General features: G+C 42.2%; 1 protein-coding gene and 1 non-coding gene across 4 annotated transcripts in view; one reads left to right on the plus strand and one right to left on the minus strand.

Annotated features, from left to right (window-relative positions):
* The window catches only part of ZFYVE9 (zinc finger FYVE-type containing 9), a 176,329-nt gene extending 167,326 nt beyond the window's left edge, over positions 1-9,003 (minus strand). For 2 of the 3 annotated variants that reach the window (XM_043878351.1, XM_043878349.1), the window contains exon 1: positions 8,871-9,003. The gene's annotated coding sequence lies outside the window, so the exon portion shown is untranslated. The remainder of the gene's footprint in view (positions 1-8,870) is intronic. The other variant, XM_043878350.1, reaches the window with a different exon arrangement.
* On the plus strand, positions 3,545-3,651 carry LOC122678463. The gene has a single exon (XR_006336135.1). It is a non-coding gene; the product is annotated as a U6 spliceosomal RNA (small nuclear RNA).
* Positions 9,004-12,096: the final 3,093 nt, after the last annotated feature.

Below are 12,096 nucleotides of genomic sequence, written 5' to 3' on the forward strand. Positions count from 1 at the left end.
TATCACTATCTTCATCACCACCCAGTGTGGTTAACCACCTCACCGTTTACTAAACATGAAACTAAAAAGTTCACACCATTCATCCTCAAGCCAAAAACCCCTTCTCATCGAAGAATCTGGCAATTTATCTGCAAGTAAAAGTTTCAACAACTTACCTAATGACTGTAAATAAAAGTTACAAATTTCAAATAAAGCCTTATCTTACCACTTCACACCCACTAGGATGGCTATACAGTAATTTAAAAGACAGATAACAAGTGTTTTGAGGATGTGAAGAATCTGTGGTAATGTAAAATGGTGCAGTTCCTCAAAAAGGTTTAAATAGTTACCATTTGACCCTGGCAATTTCACTTCTAAGTATATGCCCAAGAGAAATGAAACCACATAAAATATCCAAAGCAACATAATTCATGATAGTGAAAAAGTTGAAACAACCCAAACTGAATGGATAAAGTAATCTGGTATTATCCATAAACCCCTGCATGGATCACAGCCTTGTTGTGGCGAAGGGGCTTGTGTAACTCAACGAAGCTATGAGCCATGCCTTGCAGAGCCACTCAAGATGGATGGGTTACAGTGAAGAGTTCCGACAAAACATGGTCCACTGGAGAAGGAAATGGCAAACCACTCCAGTATTCTTGCCCCAAGAACCCCATGAACAATATAAAAAGGCAAAAAGATGTGACACCAGAAGAGGAGCTCCCCCAGGTTGGAAGGTGTCCAATATGCTACTTGGGAAGAGCAGAGAGCAACTACTAATAACTCCAGAAAGAAAGAAGCAGCTGGGCCAAAGAAGAAACGATGCACAGTTGTGGATGTGTTTGGTGATGAAAGTCAAGTTCAACGTTGTAAGTAACAACACTGCATAGGAACCTGGAATGTTAGGTCCCTGAATCAAGGTAAACTGGACATGATCAAGCAGGAGATGGCAAGAGTAAACACTGACATCTTAGGAATCAGTGAACTAAAATGAATGGGAATGGGAAAATTTAATTCAGATGACCATTATATCTACTACTGTGGCAAGAATCTCTTAGGAGAAATGGAGTAGACTTGATAGTCAACAAAAGAGTCGGAAATGGCAGTACTTGGGTGAAATCTCAAAACAACAGAATGATCTCAGTTTGTTTCCAAGGCAAACCATTCAACATTCCAGTAACCCAAGTCTACGTCCTAAACACTGATGCTGAATAAGTTGACGTTGACCACTTCTACGAAGATCTATAAAACCTTCCAGATATAACACACACACACACACACACAAAAGGTGTCCTTTTCATCATAGGGGATTGGAATGCAAAAGCAGGAAGTCAAGAGGTACCAAGGCAAATTTGGCCTTGGAGTACAAAATGAAGCAGGGCAAAGGCTAACAGAGTTTTGCCAAGAAAACACATTGGTCATAGGGAATGCAAGAGACAACTCTATACATGGACATCATCAGATAATCAATAGCGAAATCAGATTGATTATATCCTCTGCAGCCGAAGATGGTGAAGCTCTACAGAGTCAGCAAAAACAACCTGGAGCTGACTGTAGCTCAGATCATGAGTCCTTATTGCAAAATTCAGGTTTAAAATGAATACAGTAGGGAAAACCACAAGGTCATTCGGGTATACCTAAATCAAATCCCTTATGAACAGACAGTGAAGGTGACTAGTAGATTCAAGGGATTAGATCTGGTAGACAGAGTACCTGAAGAACTATAGACAGAAGTTCATAACTCTGTACAAGAGGCAATGACCACAAAAATCCCAAAGGAAAAAAACATGCAAGAAGGCAAAGTGGTTGCCTGAGGAGGCTTTACAAATATGCTGAGGAAAGAAGAAAAGTGAAAAGAAAGGGAGAAAGGGAAAGATATACCCAATTGAATGCAGAGTTCCAGAGAATAGGAAGGAGAGATAAGAAGGTCTTAACTGAACAATGCAAAGAAATAGAGGAAAATAATAGAATGGGAAAGACTAGAGATCTCTTCAAGAAAATTGGAAATATCAAGGGAATATTTCACGCAAGGAAGGACACAATAAAGGACAGAAGTGGCAAGGACCTAATAGAAGCAGAAGACATTAAGAAGATGTGGCAAGAAAATATAGAAGAACTATACAAAAAAGTCTTAATGACCAGGATAACCACAATGGGTGTGGTTACTCACCTAGAGCCAGACATCCTGGAATGTGAAGTCAAGTGGGCCGTAGGAAAAGCTACTACAAACAAAGCTAGTGGAGCTGATGGAATTCCAGCTATTTCAAATCCTAAAAGATGATGTTGTTAAAATGCTGCACTCAATATGGCAGTAAATTTGGAAAACTCAGCAGTGGCCACAGGACTGGAAAAAGTCAGTTTTCATTCCAATCCCAAAGAAGGGCAATACCAAAGAATGTTCAAACTACCGAATAATTGTGTTCATTTCACATGCCAGTAAAATTATGCTCAAAATCCTTCAAGCTAGGCTTCATCAGTACGTGAACAGAGAACTTCCAGATATACAAGCTGGGTTTAAAAAAGGCAGAGGAACCAGAGATCAAGCTGCTAACAATTGTTATATCATAAAGAAAGCAAGGAAATTCCACAAAAACATCTACGTCTGCTTCATTGACTATGACTTTAGCATAGTGTGGATCCTTCACTGTGTGGATCACAACAAACTGTGGAATATTCTTCAGCTCAGTCATGTCCGATTCTTTGCAACCCCATGGACTGCAGCATGGCAGGTTTCCCTGTCCATCATCAACTCCCGGAGCTTGCCCAAACTCATGGCCATTGAGTCGGTGATGCCATCCAACCATCTCATCTTCTGTTGTCCCTTTCTCCTCCTGCCTTCAATCTTTCCCAACATCAGGGTCTTTTCCAATGAGTCAGTTCTTCGCATCAGGTGGCCAAAGTATTGGAGCTTCAGCTTCAGCATCAGTCCTTCCAAAGAATATTCAGGACTGATTTCCTTTAGGATGAACTGGTTGAATCTCCTTGCTGTCCAAGGGACTCTCAAGAGTCTTCTCCAACACCACACTTTAAAAGCATCAATTTTTCAGCATTCAGCTCTCTTTATGGTCCAACTCTCACATCCATATATGACTATTGGAAAAACCATAGCTTTGACTAGACGGACCTTTGTCAGTGAAGTAATGTCTCTGCTTTTTAATATACTGTCTAGGTTTGTCATGGCTTTTCTCCCAATGGAAACAGTGATAGAATTAGAACCTTACACGGAACAACAAACAGGTTCAAAACTGGGAAAGGAGTACATCAAAGCTGTATATTGTCATCCTGTTTATTTAACTTATATGCAGAGTACATCATGTGAAATGCTGAACTGGATAAATCACATGCTGGAATCAAAAATGCCAGAAGAAATATCAACAACTTCAGATACGCAGATGATACCACTCTAATGGCAAATAGGAGGAAAAAATGCAAGCAGTGACAGATTTTATTTTCTTGGGCTTCAAAATCACTGCAGACAGTGACTGCAGCCACAAAATTAAAAGACACTTGTTCGTTGGAAGAAAAGCTATCACAAACCTAGATAGCATATTAAAAAGCAGAGACAGTGCTCGCTTCAGCAGCACATACACTAAAATTGGAACGATACAGAGAAGATTAACATGGCCCCTGTGCAAGGATGACACGCAAATTCATGAAGTGTTCCATATTTTTCCATGGAATATTACTTAGCCGTTAAAAAGATTTCATTTGAATCAGTTCTAATGAGATGGATGAAACTGGAGCCCATTATACAGAGTGAAGTAAGCCAAAAAGATAAAGATCATTACAGCATACTAACACATATATATGGAATTTAGAAAGATGGTAATGATAACCCTATATGCAAAACAGAACAAGAGACACAGATGTACAGAACAGACTTTTGGACTCTGTGGGAGAAGGCGAGGGTGGGATGTTTCGAGAGAACAGCATGTATATTATCTATGGTGAAACAGACCACCGGCCCAGGTGGAATGCATGAGACAGGTGCTTGGGCCAGGTGCACTGGGAGGACCCAGGGGAATCGGGTGGGGGAGGGGGGATCAGGATGGGGAATACATGTAACTCCATGGCTGATTCATGTCAATATATGACAAAACCCACTGCAATGTTGCGAAGTAATGAGCCTCCAACTAATAAAAATAATTGAAAAAAAAAAAAGAAAAAGCACAGACATCACTTTGCTGACAAAGGTCCAGACAGTCAAAACTATGGTATTCCAGTAGTCATGTACGGATGTGAGAGCTGGACCATAAAGAAGACTGAGCGCCAAAGAATTGATGCTTTCTAACTTCAATGCTGGAAAAGACTTCTGCGAGTCCCTTGGACAGCAAGGAGATCAAACCAGTCAATCCTAAAGGAAATCAATCCTGAATATTCATTGGAAGGACTGATGCTAAAGCTGAAGCTCCAACACTCTGGCCACCTGATGCGAAGAGGTGACTCATTAGAAAAGACCCTGATGCTGGGAAAGACTGAGGGCAAGAGGAGAGGGGGACGGCAGAGCACAAGATGGCTGGATTGCATCACTGACTCAATGGACATGAGTTTGAGCAAACCCCAGGAAACAGTGATGGACAGGGAAGCCTGGCATGCTGAAGTTCATGGGACAGCAGAGTCGGGCACAACTTAGCAACAACAATGTGGCTCAGTGGTAAAGAATCCACCCGCCCAAGCAGGAGACACGGGTTTGATCCTTGGGTCAGGAAGATCCCCTGAAGAAGGAAATGGCAACCCACTCCATTATTCTTGCCTGGGATATCCCATGGACAGAAGATCCTGGCAGGCTATAGTCCATGGGGTCACAAAGAGTTGGACATGACTTAGTGACTAAACACACACACACGCACACACATTTATTTTATTAAATAAGACTGACAGTATTATAAAGTGTAAGACATTCCAATAACTACACAATTAAAATACTAATTCTGATACTTTAGCTTCTCCCTAATTTAGCAATATCTAATAGTTACATATTGACTATATATTGATTTTATTTTCTTATAGTAAACTCTATAGACAATCACCTTTCAAGCTCTTTCAAACAGAAGTAAAACAAGAAGTATATTTTCCACTTCCAGGGTAACACTGATTTACGAGGACTCATGGGGTTGAATTACAGCTCTGACTTACACATTATATTGTTTAATCCTTGCTATAATCCTATAAGGTGGGCATTATCAGCTTCATTTTCTAGGAGAATAAATTGAGGCTTATAAGGGGTAAGAAACTTGTCCAGGGTTAATGGGTTATAAGAAAAGACTGGACCCCATGTCTGACATGTTACAAAAATCTAGTTCTAATCTACAGCAGTATGTAAGGAAAAGTCTATGTTTCGAAGATTCGTCAATAAATTGATGCTGCTTTTTGAAAACTAAGTATAAGAACTATTTCTATTCAGTAACTGCAACTATGTACCTCTCACTGATTATTATATACTAAGAATATTGTTCTATATAATGCAAGTAAAACCAAAGATCATGCAAAACTCTGAAAATGAATAACTGAAAATCAACAAAATTCTGAAAATGTAACATGTATATATTTTCACAGAGAATGGCTAATTTTTAGCTAAACACAGGGAATAGTTAATTTGTTAGCTAAAAATGAAATGGAAAATATGTGTAATAGTTAAGATCAAAATAGTTTTCCATCAAAAAAAAAAATTTTTTAAGTCCAAAAGTAAACGCATTCTCTAAAAAATTAAAGCTACCAAGTTTTAAGGCACACAGAAATTCCAATGCCTGGTTTTGTTCTCGTTTTCCCCAAAATAAGGAAAGGAATTAAATATTTATTGAGCACCTTCTATGTGACAGACACTGAACTAACTGCTTTTGATCACTTTCATCTCACGGAATGCCTGAGTACTAAGGGGTACTGTTACTCCAGCAGCACATAAGATAAAATTCAGGATCGAAATGTCACATTGCTCTAGGGTATACTAACACTGCAGAAAGGATTCCTACTCACATCTGACTCCACGCTCTGCACCACATGATGCAATTAACAACCAGAAAACACACCATTTAGGAACATGAGAATTTAAGTTAAATTCAAGCAGTTATCTTTTAAATAAGCTTTGTGCCTGTGCCACTAGTCTGTGGCCAATACAAAAAAAAGTGCCAAACAAAAGTCTATTGAATGGAATGTAGCAGAGGAAGAAATGGGATCAACTCCACTCACATCTTCTTTTTAATTTTTCTTTTTGAAGAAGGAAATGGCAACTCACTTGAATATTGTTGCCTGGAGAACTCCATGGACAAAGGAACCTGGCAGGCTACAGTCTATGGGGTTGGAAAGAGTCAGACACGACTGAGCGACTATCACTCACTCACTCATAAACACACCAAAGAATCATGTAATATATATTCCCTGCCTCTTGAGCCTCCCACACACACACACCATCTTTCTAAAGGAACTAATGTAAAATTATTGCTCACAAGTAACATATATGATTTTTTCCTTAAAAAATAAAACACTGAATCAGGAAATAGAAGAAGGAATGAACATATATAAAAATTATTAATATCTGAAAGGGCAAGCTACTGGATTAAACACAGAAGCTTTAAAGAGAGATCCAGCATGTTCCCCCCCGATTACACTTGTCTGGTTCTGCCTTATAACATTTAATTAAACATGTCCTGCTTCCACAATTACCTAGCTGCTTACAGAGACCTTGGTCATTTCCTGTTTCTTAGAACACCAAAGACAGGACCTCACACTTAATATTGGTAGCTAAAATTTTATAAAGATCTTTACAGATTACAAAACTTTTCCAAACGCATTTACCCTAAAAGCCTTGCATAAGTATAATAACTATCTGCATTTTACAGACAATGACACTGAAATCCAAGATTAAGAGCCAAGGTAAGTATCCTTCTGAAGTAACACCACAGCTACCAGAAAAGGCTCTCAAAAATGTGTTTGATTGAATCAGCTGTCCCTCAAAATATTATTTTTCTAAGAGTATAACACCACATCATGTATGACATAATGAATGATCTGTTGCTATGAGAAATGACTGTACTGCCACTTAAGACTTATAGACTTGCTAGAAAACGGATACCGTCATTCAGCTTGACAAGGTTAATTAATTTTACCAGTGATACTTAAACTTTAGAAGGACTAAGAACTGACTAGCTTGATAAAAATTAAGCTCTTGGATCATCACCATCTCTAAAAATTCTGATTCAAGGGGCCAGCAATCTGCATATTTTAATAAGCACTCTTAGCTGATTATAATGTTGGTAGTCTTTAGAGACACATTAAGAAATGAATCAGATTTGTTTAAACTTAATCTACCTCCCCAAAATGTTTTAATGAAGGCCATTTTTTTACAGTTATATTTAAGCAAAAATCTTCCAAAAACAATACCAGACTATGGCATTTAATAGGATAGGTCCCCCAAAAGCATTTAACACACAAAACCTCCTTCCACCTGGAGCTTCACACACTGCACAGGAGGTAAATTAGGGGTCTTTTAGGTAGTTAGCTATGTTAAATTCTGTTTTAATTGAGGAAATCAACTATGACTGCAATGTAATTTAGTAAAACATTTTTATAGGTCTAATACAAATGGCTGGCAACAGTAAAATGGAACGGTTAACTCTGAACCTGACACAGAAATAATCACTTGAAAATCACCAATAATACAAGCCCATTTTTAAACTTTAAATGACCATCAAAATGTTCTGTCAAGATTATGGATGAATTTTCCCCCATTATTAAATATTTACTGAGGGTTGGCACGCACCTCTGTGTACTTTCTGAATTTTCTACAGTAAGCATAATTTTTTTCAGGACTATAAGTTTTATAAGCACTTAATTCTACAACCTTCACATGCATAACAGAAAACAATAATCCGAACCACGTTTATCATTAACTATAAATACTCAAATATCTGACTAAGGTATCAAATCATGATCACTAACTTTTCTTTTTACATTAATACTAGGACAAATCACTTACCTACTAAAATTTAGAATACGTCCTATTTCTATCAGGTATCTGTTATTCGGATAGTTAGCATGACTTTAAAATCCTCTTGTCATTCATCCTATGGATCTATTTAGGGAGACAATTTTGTAACGAGGACTGAGGCATTAAAATATTTACACTCTCTTATGGCAGGGGTGGGGATGGGGGGCCAGACCTTTGTTAAAAAAGAAAAAAAAAAAGGTGTTTTTCTAATTGTGAGTATTTATCCAGGAAACTTAACATCGCAAAGCTGGAATGGGGCTTTCTCCAAGGCCAGACCACGCTCAGGAGCAAAATGTAACAGAAGAAGGCAGAGATGAGCTCCCGGTAGGTGATGAAATTTCACCTCAAATAAGACGCAAACGGTTGTTTTCAGCCCAGTCAGGTCGGGGAATGACACTCCAGGAGTTCCAAGGGCTTTCGGGGCCCCGCACTTTCGGCGCGGGCTCTCTCACCCTGCCCTCCCGCCCCTCCCCCCGGGACTCTGCGGGACTCCGCACCGGGCGCGGAGAAGCCCGGGCTGTTCGCAAACAGGCGTCCTCTGCCTCCCTCCGGGATGTACGTGCGGGGCCCTGGGTAAGAGGCTGCGCTTTCCCGGGCCCGCGGCCAATCCAAAGGTTGCCGGCGACCCTGCCAGCCCCCGGCTCCACACACCCGGCCGCCCCGCTGCCCAGGCCGGAGCGAGGGCTTTCCGGCGTCGCGGGGCCTAGTCGCCCCCCCACGCGCCTCCAGCTTCTCGGGGGACGCGAGGAGGAAAGGCTGAGCCGCCCCCCCGCCTCCACCAGCCGCGGGGTGGGGAGGCGGCCGCCGCGACAGGACGCCCCGTCCGCCCGGCCCGAGGACTTGCCGCCAGGGCCCTCCTGGGCGGCCGAAGGCCAGCGAGCCCGGGACCGCGCCGCGCCACACTCACCTCGAGCAGCGGCCGCTGCCGCCTCAGCATGGCCGGGGGGGTCGTCCCTGAGCCGACAGCCTCCTCCGGAGGGCACCGGCCCGGCCCCAGGCGCCGCCGCGAAGCCTCCCACTCCTACAGGGGGCTGCGGTCGCCGCTGTTGCTGAGGCCCGGCGCCCGCCAGACCGCATCGGGCTCCCCGGCCGCCGCAGCCACGCGGATCCCGCAGGAGCGCCGCCGAGCCGGGCCGGGGGCGCAAGGCTGCGGCGGGACGACCGAGGTGCTGCAGGCGGGGATCCTCCGCGAAGCCTCCAGCGTCGCCGTGGCCGCTCCTGCCGCCGGCGCCGCTGGGCCACAGCGCCCCCTGGACCCCACGCCCGGCTACGGCGCCGGGACTGCGGCGGCCGCCCGGGCACGAGCGGTAGGGAACGCGAGGGAGCGCGGCCTGAGGTTGGCGGGGGCCGGGTGCTCCCTGCGCCGCCCTCGGGTCCCCGGCCCGCCCCCGAAGACGCCTCCCGGGAGCCGGAAGCCCCTCGGTCCCCACCGAGCTTGATGGGTCCCCTCCCCACTTCCCAGTCTTCAGGCCCTGAGCATCTTTGCACCTTTTCCTTCTCTCCAGAAGGTACGTGAACAATCCTGGCACTCGGACCTTCACCTGAGAGCGGGAATGTGAGGCGGTCTTCTCGTTTTCATCTCTCGTGATTCAAGGGGGATCCCTCCTAATCCCTTCAGTGTGTCTGGATATAAGAAGTGACCCAGAATCAACCTCCCTCCCCACCACCCCACCCCCACCCAGTCCTCTCCCAAAACAGACGAAGGAATTGTCTTTGACCTTAACTTATTTTGGATCTAGTGGCAGATCATCTGAGGAATTTCCTTCAGATTCCAAACCCTTAACCCCCAACCTCCCCCACAATAGAAAACAATAATATCCAGAGCAAGAGAAGAGTTAACCAATGAGTTGTCCGGAAATTCATAAGTAACTTAAAGGTAAGAGAAGAACTATCCATCTATTCTAACTAACCTACTCCCCCGCCTCCGTCTCTGCTCTTCCTCCCTCAACCCCTGCCAAATCCCAGGTGAGGTTTTGTAGGAAGGAAATTGTTACATAGCCGGGACTGTGGAAGGGCTGTGGAATTGTTCTGTTTGCAGACACCCCACATTCGATCCCACTCAAACTCTAGGGTGCAAACATCAGAACCAAAAACAAACGAAAAAACTATCAGAGGGAAAATAGGGAAACTGAGAAATTCTTTAAATCCTCTGGTCCCCAATTTTTCCAAATAGATCATTTTGTCATAAAGTGGTATAGTGGAACAAGTAGGGACTTTGATGGCAGACAGGTCCTGATACTGCCCATTGCAGTTCTGTCACGTGTAACTTTATGACCCTGGATGAATTATATAATGTTTCAGAAACTTGGTTTTCTGATGCCTACCTTGCTGGTTGTTGTGAAGATTAGACAGAATTTATGTAAAGGAACTAGCCCATGAAAGATACTCAATAAATGTTAGTTCCTACTATGATTGGTTCCAAAACACCTTTGCAGTCTTTCTTGGGTGTATAAAAAAAAGGTGCAACATTCTTGGACTGGGTAAAATCTCCCTAAATTTCCCTGTTGAATTTATATAACATCCCTCCACAGAAGGCTAATAGAGCCAGTATACTGGATCCTATGATGTTCTGTTGCATGGCAGATATCAGCATAGAACCAGTATATTTTTCTGTATGAAAAAAGAATTATAAGGCAATCTCACCTTACCTTAGGTTATGTCCTAAGAATAATAAATCTTAATGAGAAAATTATATAAGGTCTCTGGAAACTTTCAAATAATAATTGAGCAGCCACCTCAGAGAAAATATAACCTAACAGCTCTCTTCCAATCAATGAAAGCTGTTCCAGCATGTGCCTTTGCCACCTACTTCTGAGTCACATTGCAAAAAAGTCACTATCCCCTTTTTATAACAAGAGAAACTGGGGCTCAGAAGGAAACTGTGATTCATTCTCACAACAGCTCTATGAATTAAGTACTACACTACCACCATTTTACATGTGAAATACCTCCAGTGTAAGGAAAAGTTGGAAGTAGACCCCGAAATTCCTTCTTCAAGTATCGTCTGATGCTCTAACAGTCTTTTCTGCAATATTCTGAAAATGCTGTAAGGCTACGACAATTTGAGTCTAGTTCTCAATCTAGAGAAATGGGCTCTTTAATTAAGATTAGTTTGGCAACCTAACATTAGCACTGTGCTTTTCAAGCCTAGTTCACTACCACCAGCAGGAAATCTGCATTTGTTTATGAATAATCGTGCTACACAGGGTGTAGCTACTACGTGAAGATGATTCATTTGTTCCCAGGACCAATTTCCTCTTGCTTCACACTTTCTCCCCTTCTATTCAAATTATGTTGCTCAGAGAGGCTGCCTTGATCATCACTACCATTTCTCTGATTATAGTAGTCCATTTTAAATCCTTTCATCTACACTTTTATTGCATGGTTTCAATGCTTCCTACCCAATCTGCTCTCTGCTTCTGAAATGTCTTTCATCTGTTCTCTTCTCCTCTACTGTAAATCTCTTTCATTTTAATCTACATTGACCTGCTGTCAATTGATTTGGTTACCCTACCCTCAGTTTTTCATTGATTCCCACTCCTATCCAGTGACAGTAAAATACCTCCTTATTCCCAGCCTGGTAAACACACTTTTGCTTTTATACCGCATACATCCTATAGAAAGCCCATATTTCTAAGAATGGTTTCTTCAAGTGAGTTTAAAGTATAGCACCCCAAACAAAATTTTCTTTGCTCCTTAAAATTTGTTCTTTAAAATTCAGTCCTTTTATTTGTCAATTATAGGCTGAGAAAAGAAAATTCAGAACAAAAAGGTATTCATTTTCTGGCTTGGTGAATGGCATAGGAATTGTCATTAACTTTTGTGTCTCTGTCCTGGACAATTGATCACTACACCTGATAAATTATACTTCTTTTTCTTTTTAACTTTAATTTTTTCACCATGTGGCATGAGGAATCTTCGTTCCCTGAGCAAGGATCAAACCCACACCCTCTGCACTGAACCACAGGGGAAGTCACTCTATCTGTTACTTAATCATTGACTTTCTCTCCTTCTCTCCAGTTCCGCTTCTGTAGATGCACTGAATACAAAGAAAGAAGGGAAGGAAGAAGGAGGAATTAATATTATACTTGTGTACAGGAGTATTACTGTATAAATGTTTGTTTAAAGAGCAC

This window comes from Cervus elaphus, chromosome 20 (assembly GCF_910594005.1).
Source record: "Cervus elaphus chromosome 20, mCerEla1.1, whole genome shotgun sequence".
NCBI lineage: Eukaryota > Metazoa > Chordata > Mammalia > Artiodactyla > Cervidae > Cervus > Cervus elaphus.